The sequence below is a fragment of the Odocoileus virginianus genome, chromosome 9 (genome assembly GCF_023699985.2).
Source record: "Odocoileus virginianus isolate 20LAN1187 ecotype Illinois chromosome 9, Ovbor_1.2, whole genome shotgun sequence".
Lineage (NCBI taxonomy): Eukaryota > Metazoa > Chordata > Mammalia > Artiodactyla > Cervidae > Odocoileus > Odocoileus virginianus.
This window is the reverse complement of record NC_069682.1, coordinates 32,491,608-32,507,692: the sequence shown is the minus strand read 5'-3', so window position 1 is coordinate 32,507,692 and position 16,085 is coordinate 32,491,608. Positions and strand designations below refer to the sequence as shown.

The 16,085-nt window shown below is 41.8% G+C and overlaps 1 long non-coding RNA gene across 2 annotated transcripts in view; it reads right to left on the bottom strand.

Annotated features, from left to right (window-relative positions):
* Positions 1-16,085, bottom strand: part of LOC139036486 (uncharacterized) — a 48,617-nt gene that overhangs the window by 26,806 nt on the left and 5,726 nt on the right. The gene's annotated exons all lie outside the window — the stretch shown is intronic.

The window sequence follows — 16,085 nt, the reverse complement described above, 5'->3', positions numbered from 1 at the left end:
CTGGTAACTAGTATTATTAAATGGGCAAGTCTGGGAGTTGAGCAGAGTTATTCCCCAAACCCAAAACTGAAATTGATCGGGAAATGCAGATGTCCTGTTTAGAAACAGAAGGGTCTCAATGATACAGGCATTTAGAGGAACTTGCTGAGAAGGTTTCTGCCAAAACGGAAGGGCTGAACTCCTGAGTTTCCTGTGTTCTTTCTTGTGTGGAAGAGTAAGCTGGTTGTCATTTCAGCGGGCTTTTTGGAGCCCTGCCTCTGAGCCTGGTCAATCAAAGTTGTTGATTTGCTTTTTAAAATGCAGCAGTGGAAGGGCTTAAGCCTTTGGTAAGGAGAGGAAGCCCCTTGGGAGACACCACTAAATGTGAATGGAATCTTCCACACTAAAAATACAATAGACCTTTATACGTGCTGAGACCCACAGACCCCAAAACTGGTGACAACGCAAACAGCTCTTGAGCAGACATGATATTTTCAAGCATCACATTTCTTTCAGAGTCATGTTTTCTTTGCAGATCTTCAAAACACTCGTGAACTGTAATTTAAATTTTAAGTAACATTTCTCACATTGAAGGGCCATCATTTTTAATCAAAGAAATACATTTTTTCGACTCATAGGGCTACTGAATGCACTGTGGGCCTGTAGCTGGGCTGCCAACTGTGCCTGCAGGTGGAGGGGCAGGAGACCAGTGTCTTTCCACCTCGGGTGTCTTGTCCCATAAAATAACAGTCCCTTCTTCTTGGAATTCCCTGGTGGCTCAGATAATAACCTGCCTGCAGTGCGAGAGATCCAGGTTCAATCCCTGGATCTGGAAGATTCACGGAGAAAGGAATGGCTACCCACTCTAGTATTCTGGCCTGGAGAATTCCATGGACAGAGGAGCCTGGCAGGTTAGTCGATGGTGTCGCAAAGAATCCAACACAACTGGGCATCTTTCATTCACTCACTCCCTTCTTAGTTGTGTTTTTTGAGGCTCAAAGCACAAGAGATCTGTGGTCACCACCCTCCAGTTTAACACCCGCATCTCCATGAAAGCTTCATTTACCATGTGACATGCATCTTCACAGTTACTGCCAACTAATAATAAGACAAAGATAATGTAAATCTGCAAACCTTACAATGCAACTAATACCATGTGCTGGGATATCCTGTATGTTCTGGGTGCTCACTTTATTATTTCCAATCTCTCCAGCCCTACTCGAAGATTATTATTTATCTCACAGAGAAGGCCATTGATGTGCAGGCCATTTTGCCTGCCAAAGGCCAGCCATCCAGAAACAGCTGACCCAGGACAGCCCACTCTGAGCCCCTGCCCCTGAGGTCAGGTCATGTGGCCTGTCTAGGACCTGGGCCACCACCTGCAGAGAACCCGTGCTTCCTGGGACACTCCAGGAGGCACCTGTGCTACAAAGGTGCCCTGACACACACAGGCCAGGATCCAGAGGAGCCCCGTCTCATAGGACATCATCGACTTTTCCTTTGTCACAGTCCCCTAGTGAGGCAGGGGACAGAGTTTCTCATCCTTGCAACCCAGAGGATTTGTTGCCTCATTAGCGAGTGTCATGCTTGAAATGTCCCACCTGCCAGGTTGAATTCCACAGGGTTCCATGGTTTGGGATAAGAAGTGAACTTCATGGGGAGAGGGACAGTTCCATAGGCCAAGGGTCAGCAAGAGCAGAGAAGGCCTGAGATTTTGCTTTGAGAAATAAGTACCAAAAGAAAAAAAGGAAAAAACATGGGCAGATTTCATAGAGGACATAAAAATCAAAGGTTTTGGAGGATCAGATGTCCAAGGGCTTATTAAGAACACTAGCTATTGGGAATTCCCTGGTGGTCCAGTGGTTAGGACTCGACACTCCCACTGCCATGTCCAGGGTTCATCCCCTGATCATGGAACTAAAGATCCCATAAGCCGCAAGGTGTGCCCCCCACCCAAAAAATGATAAGTTACTAAGTTCGGCCACCTCCACATCTACCTGACTCCACAAGTGCTCCAAATCATTGATTTTTTACCAATGGGACCAAGAATAAAGAACTTCCTCTACTTGGAATCCCGAGTCTCTGCTCACCCACCTGAGTTCTCACCTTCTTGTGTGAATCAGTCCATTCCCAGTGCCCCAAGGAAATATCTCATTTTGGTTTAGTTTTTAGTCAAGCCAAGCGGCATGTGGGATTTAAATTCCCTGACTAGGGATCGAATCCATGCCCACTGCATTGAAAGCACAGAGTCTTAATCACTGAACTGCCAGGGAAGTCCTGGAAATCTACTCATTGGTACTTTCTCCTGGCCTCACTTTCCTAGGATTAATCATTATGCTGTCACTGTTTTCCTCATATACCTATGCAGACAAACAGAGATTTGCTCAGTCGTGTCCGACTCTTTGCGACCCCACAGTCTGTAGCCCACCATGCTCCTCTGTCCATGGGGATTCTCCAGGGAAGAATATGAGTGGATTGCCATGCCCCCATCCAGGGACCATCCCAACCCAGGGATCGAACCCAAGTCTCCCACATTACAGGCAGATTCTTTACTGTCTGAGTCACCGAGGAAGCCCAAGAATACTGGAGTGCGTACCCATACCCTTCTCCAGGGATCTTCCCAACCCAGGGATCAAACCCAGTTCTCCCACATTGCAGGCAGACTCTACCATCTGAGCCATAGGGAAGCCCATACATGTGCAAGGCATGCTTTTCCAATCTGTGCAACTTCATTTTTTTCGATGCCTGCCACAACCTACCACATTATTACATCATCCACTCTTTACAAAAAAGAAAAAAATGCTTATCATAGGAAAATAAGGATTATGTCCATTTCAATCACCCTCATATGCCCAGAGCTTGGGGCTATGAGTGTGTTGAACATGTGAGTGGATAATCAAATCAGTCAAAGCTGCATGGGTCCTCTTAAACATTAGAAAACCAAGAAGTCAGGTTTCCCCACCATGTGGAGCAGAACTGGACTTTGGGGCTAATTCTTTTTCTTCTTCTGTTGCATTAATAAAGAAGGAAGAGGGACTTCCCTTCCTGGTGGTCCAGTGGTTAAGAACCTGCCTTCTAATGCAGTGGACATGGGTTTGATCCCTAGTCAGGGAACTAAGATCCCACATGCTGAGCCTGCATGCCACAACTATTGAATCCCGCACACACTGGAGCCCATGTACCACACCTAGAGAGAACAATGGGCTAAAATAAGACCTGACCCAGCCAGATAAATATTTTTTAATATTTTTTTAAAAAGAAAGGAATAAAGGTGGATGTCAGTTTCCCACTCATCACTTACCAAATAGAGTTTCTGGTGGAGAATTAGGATGTTCAGATCAATAAAGTTCCATCTAGCCAAAGCTTTGGTTTTTCCAGTAGTCATGTATGTATGTGAGAGTTGGACTATAAAGCTGAGCATCCAAGAATTGATGCTTTTGAATTGTGGTGTTGGAGAAGACTCTTGAGAGTGCCTTGGATTGCAAGGAGATGCAACCAGTCCATCCTAAAGGAAATCAATCCTGAATATTCATTGGAAGGACTGATGCTGAAGCTGAAACTCCAATATCTCGGCCACCTGATGCAAGAACTGACTCAACTGAAAAGACCCTGATGCTGGGAAGGATTGAAGACAGGAAGAGAAGGGGATGACAGAGGATAAGATGGCTGGATGGCATCACCGACTCAAAGGGCATGAGTTTGAGTAAGCTCCGGGAGTTGGTGATAGACAGGGAGGACTGGCGTGCTGCAGTCCATGGGGTCGCAGAGTCAGACACGACTGAGTAACTGAACTGAACTGAACCCAATAACAGAAATAGATCAATCAATGTCCACCTTTCCAGGGGGATATCATACGAAACACAAAAGAAAGTATGGCTTTGAATAGAGCTATCACAGATACTCGTCCACTGGGTTGGTTACAATGTAGTCAGGCCATAAACAGATGAGCAGAGAACGCACATGACCTTTCAGGTACTCCTGGGTCTGTGCTGTGCTTCTGCCCAGGCTCTGCATGGCTTTGACTGAAATGGTTCCTTCTGTTCCTAGTCCCAGGCCTTGGAGAGATCTGGGAAATGCGACAGCGAGCCTGAATTTTAGAAAACTCATCACTAGATGGCGTCACATATTTGTCAGGTCGCAAAAGGAACTGGCTTTTCTGTGTTCTTAACTCTAAGGAGTTAAGCTGGAGCTCGAATACTTTGGCCACCTGATGTGAAGAGCTGACTCATTAGAAAAGACCCTGATGCTGGGAAAGACTGAAGGCAGAGGAGGAGAAAGGGACAACATAGGATGAGATAGTTGGATAGCATCATCAATTTGATGAACATGAGTTTGAGCAAACTCTGGGAAACAGGGAAGGACAGGAAAGCCTGGCATGCTGCAGTCCATGGGGTCGCAGAGTCAGACACGACTGAGCAACTGAATAACTCTAATGTAGGAGATGCAATTGGATGTTTCTGGTGCAGTATTTTCCTTAGTGGTGGGTAATCTGTTGTGGCCATTTCTTTCAGGGATAGTTTTGTAATCAGCAACCTTTACTCCTGAAGCAGATGTATGAGAGTCTTGTGAGAATCCTGGGTGCTGAATATGATCCCCATGTGTGACCTGGCTAAGAAATGGCTCTCCATAAACCACAGTTATCAGTCTTCTACATGGTCCACTTTCATGGGCAGACCTTGAAGAACGAGACCAGAAAGGTGTATGCAAACCGAAGAGTAAACAAAATTCAGTTCAGAGTAACACCGTGCAGGGTTCAGAATTTGTGACGTGTGGCTCAGATGGTTAAGAATCTGCCTGCAGTGCAAAAGACCTAGGCTTGATTCCTGGGTCAGGAAGATCCTCTGGAGGAGGAAATGGTAACCCACTCCAGTATTCTTGCCTGGAGAATCCCATGGACAGAGGAACCTGTGGGCTATAGTCCTTGGGGTTGCAAAGAGTCAGACACGACTAAGCGACTAACACTTTCACTTTCTTTAGGATTTTCTGTGCTTTTTTGTGACAACAGGAGAAAGTCAAGGTTTGCACTGGGTCACAATAGCATGGTTGAGATATTGCTTCTCTTGTGATTTCTCCTCTTTCTCCCAACAGACCTTCCCTGAAGGGAGAATTTCAAGTTCTTGAAGACAAGTCATGAGTCTCCAGTGACCCATCAGACTTAGCCTCTCTCATTTATTTGGGGCGCTAGGAATGATACTCAATGAATATGTGTCCAGCCAAAACTATCTACTACTCTTCAAGTCTCTTGCATGAGCCTAAACAATCCCCAAGCTGAAAGTAATCATGGCTAACATTTACTGAGCACCTACTGCATACCTGGTCCTGTGTTGAGTCCTCTGCATGCACATTCATTGCTACAAGAAGCCTTTGAAGAAGGTGATGTTAACATCACATCCAGGACTTCCCTGGTGGTGATAAGAATCTGCCTTCCAATGTAGGAGATGGGAGACACAGGTTCAATCTCTGGCCGGGAAACTAAGATCCCATATGCTGCTGGGCAACTAATCCTGAGTGCTGCAATTAAGACGTGAAGCAGTCAAATAAATAACTATTTAAAAAATAGTTATATACCACATCCATTTCATGGTAAGTGGAGAGGGTTATTTAGATCATGTTCCCAGTATCAGTAGATTTGGGTTCAAGTCCAGGCCTAATTAACCTCTACATGACACCAGCCCCTCAAGACCAATAAACTGCCATGAAAAACATTTTTTTTTTAACACTTCATGGGATTTTCCTGTAACACAACAAGGAGGTTTTCAGGGGCTCATGGGCAAAGCTGATCTTGGAACTTTTTTGCCATCTGCCTGCTATGAGACCTCCAAGAGGCCAAATCACGTGGCCCCTTTATAGCAGGCTGTTATGGCACCATAGATAAGCTGTTTCGACAGAGTCGGGAAATGGAATATTTACCATTGGGTGTGAAGCCCTTTACACATGTGGATCACGTTAAGCCGATATGATATCTTAGATGTAGGAAACTGGGCTTTATTTATAAGAGGCGCCTTATTATATTATGCAATACACACACATACACACACACACACACACATATATGTATATATAATATATATATATATAGATATATATATAATACAGAACTTTTTCAAAATATTTCCTCTGATTCCTCTTTTGGGTCTCAGAACAGAACTTGGAGCTAGAAGAGAGGTATCATTATCCCTTTCTTATATACACTAGTTAATAGCTCTGTGCAGAACCAGCCTTGTAGTCACACAAGGCTTAGCACTCTGAGGTCTCAGTACTTGAGGACTAATTTATTGTCAATTAAAATTCTTAACAATTTGGTCTTTGAATTTGTGTTTTGTCAGGGAAGTCCAGTAGGATGATAAAGATATTTGGGGGGGTCGGAGTCACCTACTGTCCCACCCCTGATGCCTCCCTGCCCCCTCCGAGTTCTTGGCCACCTGCTCCCTGGCTGCCACCACCCACCAACCCTACCGTCTGCCACCCCAAGCCTGGACACAGGCCTGATGAGGGCCAAGCTGCAAGGCATACACAGTGCTCCCTGACACACGGTGGGGTCTGGGGTCTGTGAGTCTGAACTCACCTTCCAAGTGTCCTCGTGCTTAAGGGAGGGAGACCTTAAACCAAAACTCCAAAGCACTGCAGCAGGTGGAGAGGGAGGCTCCCGGGGAAAGGAAATAGCTTTTTTCCTGCTTTCAGGACAAGAAGTCCCACTTTTTCATTTTGCACTGGGCCCTGCAAGTCATGTACCCGGCCTCGGTTCTGTGAATTGCTCGAGACTCCACAATCAGTGTAGACCTATGAGGGCCTCCTCCAGTGCTTTCCACTGCATTAGGCTAGGAAGGAGCCAGTGTCTTACAAAAGAATTCAGTAGGCTTCCTCAAGGAGCAGTCTCCTTGGGGGGCATTTCAAAGCCAGATGCTGTTGGGGGAAGTCATGAAATGTTAGTCACTCAGTAGTGTCCGACTCTTTGTGAGCCCATGTGCTGTAGCCCACCAGACTCCTTTGTCCATGGATTTTTCCAGGCAAGGATGCTGGAGTGGATAGCCATTTCCTATTCAGGGGATCTTCCCAATCCAGGGATCAAACCAGAGTGTCCTACATTGCAGGCAGATTCTTCACCATCTGAGCCACCAGGGAAACCTTCTGTTGGTGGGGGGTGGGGGGAAAGCACCCAATTCTGATTCCATGTTGGAACTGTTTTTTTAACTTATTTTTCATTGCTTTTGTCATTATAATCATACATAATGGTCTGCCTCAGAAAATCCTGCCCCTCTGTCTGACTATTAAAGTGTTTTTGTTCAGGACGCTGTCTACCTATAGATGCCAGGAAGGAAGAAATTGACATTCCCTGCTTGAGGCTTGCATTCTAGGAAATGCTTACAACATTATGGCCTTTTTGCTTTTCCTCACCTCCCTGTCTCTGATCTACAGAAAAACCTGGCATCCAGACCCAGATTAAATGGTTATTTTGAGACATTAGTCTGCCATTTTCTTGGTCAACCAGCTTTCCAACACATTTCATATTTCTTGCCTCAGTACCTCGTCTCTGATTTATTGGCCTGTTGTGTAGCAGGCAGAGCCAGCTTGGACTCGGTAACAATTCCGAAAATAAAAATGCACGTGTGCTTACCTAGGATGGCTGTCCTTCAGGACAGAGATCCTTGTTTTGGCTTGTATCCCAAATGCCCACATCAAGACCTTGCACATAGTTGGTGCTCAAAAAATATTTGTTGAATAAATGAATGAAAGACTGCAGAAATCCATCTCTAGAGAGGTGTTCTCCAGAGGCAGGGCCTGTGTCTTGCTTCCTTCTCCTCTCTGAACAAAGGACAAGGCTGAGTACTGTAGGGAAACCAAGTTCATTCTTGCTAGAGGATCAGTGGTTATCTGATCGAAAAGGCAAAAAATCAGCAGACCATCTTTTCATCCAGGGACATCTTTACATGTCTCTGCCCCCACCCCGCAACAGTCACCAGGGGCCCCAAATAACACCATGACCATTGCCCTGATGAATGACCACAAAGTAAGTGGCCAAGATGCACCCTTCCCAGGAAGGAAAATGAAGATCTGGGTCTTTCCTCAGCCTCTGGCTGGCCAAGTTGTGTTTGGGTGGAAGACTGATGGGGGTGTAGGGGGGTGGGCAGGCACACCCAGCCACATGAGGCCTCATAGAAAAGCGTCCCAGTCAGGGAGGCAGGAAGTTGCCGTGGTGAGCCGCGGTACCTCTAGCCTGCAGCATCTCACAGTTTTCACAGAACGTGGATGCAGCTCTCGTAAAGGGCTGACCACAGAGCCTCGGAGGCTTGTGTTCTCTGCCCTGGTTACCCGAAACATCTTGCCGAGGGGTCCATGACGCACGGAGAGTTTCAGTAAGAATGCCTGGTTGGCAAGTCACCTTTCCAAGTCCTTATTAAGTGTACTGTTTCTACTGGAGCACAATCAAATACATGGAACTGTCAGAATAAAACCTTAACTATGCCACACCCAACTCCATGAAGTATATTTCTTTATGAATACAGCAATGATGCTGTTTACTTTAGAAAAGAGGTGCTAAAGAACCATGTTAATGTCACTTAAAAACTTGCTTTTTCTAATGTTTTAAATTTTTTATTGAAGTGTTAGATTTACAATGTTTAAAAGCTTAATGTTTTCAAAATGAGAAAATTGCCAGTCGCCTGTTCTCCATATTCACAGAGGTCAAAACAGAAGGAAATAGATTCACATTTTTGAAAAGAAATTTTGAGTAGGTTGAATGGGATCTTTTGAATGTGAAGATGACCCAATACATACAACAAGCTCTCAAAAACACTTATAAAATCTCTCTCACTAGAGAAATAAGAGAAAGTATTGTATATTCATTCAACAAGGTTTATGATAAGCCCCAAACAAGTACAGCACACTAAGTTAGGTGCTAGGATAGACATAAAAGAAATGCAAAACAGGACCAACAGGGAGAGGCGGCATTCACACATGGCGCAGCAATCTCACATAACTTCAACACACATGTAAGTGCCTTTCATGAGAAAGAAATAGAGTCAAGATTCAAGAGCAGGTTACAAAATTAAGTTCTGCTTTTAGGAAGAAGATGGACCAAAAATCCTGAAACCCTTCTGCCACAAAAATCTAAAAATTTAGATAAAATTCAATATTCTAAGTGAGTGGATAAGCTTGCAGGAAACTAAGGAAGCTCCCATAAGAACCAAGTAGAAGCACAAGTTCAGGGAGGCAAGCCAACACTGGCTCTGCGGCTGATCTAGAGGGATCTATCACTCAGGCTGATTCAGCCTCTGTTTAAACAGCCTCACTTAGGGACACAGGGGACAGGATTCTGCATCATTGGAAAAAATCACAGACATAGAGAATGAACTTATGGTTGTGAGGGGGATGAAGAGGGAAGGGATGGGGGATGGGATAGTTAGGGAGTCTGGGATGGGTATGTATGTGCGTGCATGCCAAGTCACTTCAGTTGTGTCTAACTCTTTGTGATCCTATGGACTGTAGCCCACTAGGCTCCTCTGTCCATGGGATTCTCCAGGCAAGAATACTGGAGTGGGTTGCTATGCCCTTCTCCAGAGGATTTTCCCCACCCAAGGATTGTAGTCATGTCTCCTGCCACGGCAGGCGGTTCTTTCCCACTAGCACATGATGGGTATGTACGTACCACTGTGATTAAAATGGATACCCAACAAGGAATAGCATATAGTGTATGGAACTCTACTGTGTAGCGTATGGAACTCTGCTCAATATTATGTGGCAGCTTGGATGGAAAGGCAGTTTGGGGGAGAATGGACACAGAATTCCTTCGCTGTTCACCCGAAATTATCACAGCATTGTTAATCGGCGATACCTCAGAACAAAATAAAAAGGTTGAAAAAATAAAGAAAAAGAAGGGAGTCAAAACAATGAACACCCCCTATAACCTAAACACACACACACACACACACACACACACACACACACACAGGCACAGGCCAGACCCAGGACCCAGGACCCAGGAAAAGACTAGATCCTCTCACGAGGAACGGGTGAAGTAAGAAAAAAAAAATCTACCTCGCAGAAGCATAGAACAAAGGATAGGTCTATTTCTGCTTTGTTTCTGGAAGATGGTTTTTAAATCTTCCTCAAATATTCCCAGTCCCTGACCAGCCCTCAGGTTAGAGAATTTGCACAGCCTGGAAACACATGAGCAGAGACTTTTGATTTAAAATAGCTGTGGTTGGCAATGTCTTCAGTGCCAGAAAAAAGTAAATGCAAATCCTCCCTGAAAATATGTATACTCAAACCAACTAGGCCTTAAATAATCCCCATAGGAAAATGACAGAGATCAAGGGCTCACATTCAAAAATTATGAACATACATGAAAACAAGACACCATAAACAAGAAAGAGCAAAAAGAAGAAATAGAGGAATCTTCAAAAGAACTTCGACATTGTAAGCAGCAAAAGGTATAATTAATATAAGCAAAATTTGAAGAGTAAATCCTAGTTTAGACACAATCAGAGAACAAGTTAGTAAACTGGAAGATAGTTCTAGATCAACTACCACAACATACCCTAGAGGGACAGAAAATGAAAAGGAAATATTAAAGGCCAAGTGACAGAGTGAGAAAGACTGACATACATTCAATCAGGGTTTAAAAGCAAAAATAAAGGAAGCAGGGATGGAGGAATATTGGAAAAAGTGAGTCTGAGAACTTCCAGAACTGATGTAACACATTCAGTAAGTCCAGCAAATCCAGACAGAGTAATTTTAAATGTATACCTACAGAAACCTTAGTTACATAACTTCAAAGTTACATAAACAAAAAGATCTTTTAAGAAGTCAGAGAGAAAACACAGATTTTCTACAGAGGAATTAAAAGGAGCTATTTTTCAACAGCCAAAGTGTTATTAAGACAGAAAATGGTATTAATAGCAATATTAATGCTATTACAGAAGAAAATGAATATCAACCTAGAATTGCCTGTGAAACTATCTTTTAAGAAATAGAGGAAAGTTTGGCTTCCCTGGTGGTCCAGTGGTTAAGAGTCCACCGTACAATGCAAGGAACACAGGTTCAATCCTTGGTGCGGGAAGATCGCTCGCTCAAGCCACAGAGCAACTAAGCCCATGAGCAACAAACTACTGGGTCTGCGCGCTAGAGCCTATGAGATGCAACTACGGAGACCACATGCTGCAACGACTGAAGCCCACCCTAGGGCCCATGCTCTGATACAAGAGAAGCGACCACAATGAGAAGCCCACGTTTGGCAACCAGAGAGTAACTCCTGATTGCCGCAACTAGGGAAAACCTGCACATAGCAACGAAGGCCCAGGGCAGTCAGAATAGTAACTAACTAACTAAATAAAATTATTTAAAAAAAAAAAAGAGGGAAATAGAAACTTTTTTTTTTAACTGAGACTGATTAACATAACATATCCTCAAAAAGAAATTCTTAAAAAAATGACTTTAAGAAAAAATATTCTTTGGGGGTGCTCTTGGATGACAGAGCGAAGTCTGAAATATAAGAAATTTGATAAGTAGACAGGGTAGACCAGCCCTGTAGGAAATCTAAACAAGCATAGTCTATACAAACTGATACAGTGTTTAACATGTGATGTTCAAAGTGACTGGACAGCATCAGCTTGGCAACTGGGAGTGAGGAAACTGGTGTTAAATCATGAAGATTCTCTGATTTGGGGGAGGGGGGAATGCATTACTTAACTTCGGGTTTTGTGAAGTTTTCACATTAAATCATCAAGGGCAACCAAAGAAAGAACCAGCAATTTACCAACAGAGGGGAAAAAATATACAAAAAACATGACTCACATATGTGGTCAAGTCTCAGAAGCAATTTTATACCAAATCAAGTTCACACAGTAAAATCGGGCTTAATATAAAGTTTAGAGAATAAGCAAAATTAAGCAATACACTTGTTTAGGGATTTGTAAAATGTTGGTAAAATTATTCTTGAAAAAGGCAAAGAAGGGATGAAAAAGATGACAAAATTATTTTTTAGAAGAGCAAAGAAATGATTGGGTTTATAATTAGCTCTGGGAAAGGATTGTGGAAAATGTATATGGCAATGTGTATTTCCCAAAATTATTTTGGGGTAATGCATGTATGCTCTTCTATTAGTTTTGATGCAAGTGTGAAATGCTCATAAGTATTATATATACTGTTCTAAAATCTGAAGTGTGTTTATACTTAAACTATCTTGCCTTTGCTGAGAAACACACCAAAACTCAGTGGGTTTTAAACAGGAGTCATTTATAACTGCTCATGCATCTGCAGATTCTCTGGGGCTTGGCTGGTTTGACAAAGGATACAGAAATATGCTCTGTTGCTTAGGAGGAGTGGTAGTCAGATGGCAAAAGTTATGAGTAAAGAGAGAAGTGAAAACTTGAGGTCAATAATATACCATATCAAGCTCTTGGGGGATTAGTTCAATAAATCAACACATTTCTTTTTTTATTATGGTAAAATACACATAACCCAAAATGTACCATCTTACCCATTTTTAAGTGGACTGTTGTGTTATTAAATATTTTTACATTATTGTGCAACATTACCACCATCCATCTCTAGGACTCCTTTCATCTTGAAAAAATTGAAACTCTTTAGGCAGTAATTAGGCAGTAATTCCTTCACTCTTTCATTCCTCCATCCCTGGAGACCACCATTCCACTTTTCTGTTTTGATGAATTTTATGATTCCATAAGTGGGATCACGTGGCATTTTTTTTTTAATTGGAGCATTTCACTTAGTGTAAGGCCCTCAAGTTTCATCCATGTTGTAGCATGTTTCAGAGATTGCTTCCTTTGGAAGACTAAATAGTATTTCATTGTGTGTATATGCCACATTTTGTTTAGCCATTCATATGTCAATGGATGTTTGTGTTGCTTCCACCTTTCAGCTATTGTGAATAATGCTGCTATGTACAAGGGAGTACAAATATTTCTTCAAGTTTCTGCTTTCAAATCTTTGGGGTATATACCCAGAAGTGGAATTGCTGGATCAGATGGTAATTCTATTTTTAATTTTAGAGGAACCACTATTCCATTTTTCATTGCAGCTGCAGCATTTTACATTCTTTCCAATAATGCAGTTTCTTTGCATACCCACCAACATGGTGTTTTCTGTGTGTGTGTGTATATATATATATGTACATATATATTTACCATCCTAATGATAGTGAGGGGTTCTCTCTCTGTGATTTTAATTTTCATTTAGGCAACGACAAGTGATGCGTATTTTCAGGTACTTATTGGCTATTAGTATATCTTCTTTGGAGAAATGCCTCCAAGTTCTTTGCTCATTTTAAAAAAATCTTTATTTTAATTGGAGCATAATTACTTCACAATATTGTGATGGCCTCTACCATACATAAACATGAGTCAGCCATAGGCATATGTATGTCCCCTCCCTCTTAAATCTCCCTCCCCATTCCACCCTTCAGATGGTCACAGAGCACAGGCTTTGGATTCCCTGTGTTATAGAGCAAATTCCCACCGGCCATCCTTCTTACATATGGTAATGTGTATATTTCAGTGTATATGCCACTGTCTCAAATCATCCCACCCTCTCCTTCCCCCACTGTGTCCAAAAGCTGGTCCTCTATGTCTGCATCTCTTTTGTTGCCCCGAGAATAGGATCATCAGTACCATCTTTCTAGATTCCTTATATATGCATTAACATATGGTATTTGTCTTTCTTTCTGAGTTACTTTACTCTGTATGATAGGCTCTAGGTTCATCTACCTCATTCTGACTCAAATGTGTTCTTTTTTATAGCTGAGTAATTTTCCATTGTGTAGATATACCACAACTTCTTTATCCATTCATCTGTCGATGAATATCTAAGTTACTTCTGTTTCCTGGCTATTGTAAGTAGTCCTTAGCTCATTTTTTAATCAAGTTATTTGTTTTGCTATTGTTGAGTTGTAGGAGTTCTTTATATATCCTGGATACTCATCTCTTATCATAAAAATTATTTACAAATATCATCTCCTATTTTGTGGATTATGTTTTCACTGCATTGATTGTGTCCTTTGATGCACAGAAGTTTTTAATTGTGAAGTAGTCAATTTATCTTTTCTTTTTCCTTTGCTGCCTGTGCTTTTGGTGTCATGTCAAAGAAATTATTGCCAAACCCAATACCATGAGGATTTTTCACGATAGTTTTGTCTAAGAATTTGGTAGTTTGAGCTCTTACATTTTATTTAATTTTTGTATGCGGTATAAGATAAGGGGCTTCCCTGGTGGTTCAGATGGTGAATCTTCCTGCAATGCTGGAAACCCAGGTTCAATCCCTGGGTGTGAAAGATCCCCTGGAGAAGGCAATGGCTACCCACCCCAGTGTTCTCGCCTGGGGAATTCCATGGACAGAGGAGACTGGTGGGCTACAGTCCATGAGGTTGCAAAGAGTTGGACACAACTGAGTGACTTTCACTTCACTTTCATAAGTAAAGGTCTAACTTCATTCTTTGCATGTAGATACTCAGTTTCCCCAATATTTGTTGAAAAGACTCTCCTTTCCCCATGATCTTGACATCTATGTCAACAATAATTTGACCATGTGTATAAAGGTTTATTTCTGGGCTCTCTATTCCATCCCATTGGTCTATAGGTCTGTCTGTAAGCCAGGATCACAGTTCTGCTTATTGCAGCTTTGCAGTAAGTTTTGAAATCAGGAAGTGTGAGGCCCTCAAGCTTACTCTTCTTTTTTAAGATTGCTTTGGCTCCTTGGGGATTCACCAAACTCTCTCTTGAAATTTCATTTAAACTTTAGGATAGATTTTTCTATTTCTGATAAAAGCATCATCAGGGTTTTGATAGGGATTACACTGAGCAGGTAGGTCAATTTGGGTACCATTGACATCTTAACAGTCTTTAATCTTCTGATTCATGACTATGGATTGTGTTTCTATTCGCTGACATCTTTAATTTCTTTCAGCAATGTTTTGTAGTTTTCAGTATGTAAATAGTTTGCCTCCTTAAGTTTATACCTAAGTATTTTATTCTTTTCTTTTCAGTTTGTTTATTTATTTATTTTTTGATGTGGACCACTTTTAAAGTCTTTATTGAATTTGTTACAATACTGTTTCTATTTTATGTTTTTGGTTTTTTGGGCCATGAGGCATGTGGGATCTTAGCTCCCCAACCAGGGATCAAACCCATGCCCCCCACACTGGAAGGAGAGGTCTTAACCACTAGAATGCTAGGGAATTCCCATCAGTTTGTTATTGTTAGTTGATAGATTAACTCCCTTTTTTAAGCATAGTGACTTCAACATATGCCAAGGTAAGGAACTTACTTATTTATCAATTGTTTCTTGAGTACAAAAATATGAATGCCAAAAATAGATATATTGTATAGTCATAGAACCCTTAAAGAAAATTAACCAATAATTGAGTATCATCTCACAAAGAAAATTCAGGCCCCAAAGGTTTACAAGCAAGTTTTACAAATCATTCAAGGATTCAAACATTTGAATATACTAATTCTTTAAGAGAATATAAAAGCAGGAAAAGTCCCCAAGGAATCCAGTGAGATTGTTATAATCTCATCATCAAATCAGAGTATGAGAAAGAAAATATTAATCCTGAACACAGTCACAGAAATTTTATACAAAATATGTACAAAATGAATCCAAGAGCATGCTTTAAAAAAAAAACATCATCACTGAATTCATGCCAGGAATGCAACCAGATGGCTTAATATAGAAACTCACATATTTTATCATTAAATACATTAAAGGAGAAAATTTTATGTTTATCTCATAGAAGGGATTTGATCTTAGTAAAAGCATATTATAAAATTCACCAACAATTCATTTTAAAAAACTCAGCATACTTGTCAAGATCCAAGCACACTCTAATGGGATAATTTGAAAAGCATTTAATGATTTACAATAGCAAAGGCGTAAAATGAGGGGAAACCGGTTGAGATAGTGTGTGTCTTACACCGAGTTCCCTTAACAGCAAGGCCTAAAACTGAATTCAGATGCAAGTATTGAGAGTGTTCGGGATGAGGGTGAGGGGAGAGGAAGTGAGGGAAGCAGGATGCAGCAGGAAAAGAAACTAGCAAGAATGTGTTCTACCTGAAGTCTACCTGGAGTCTAACCCCATAGGAAGTTCTGGA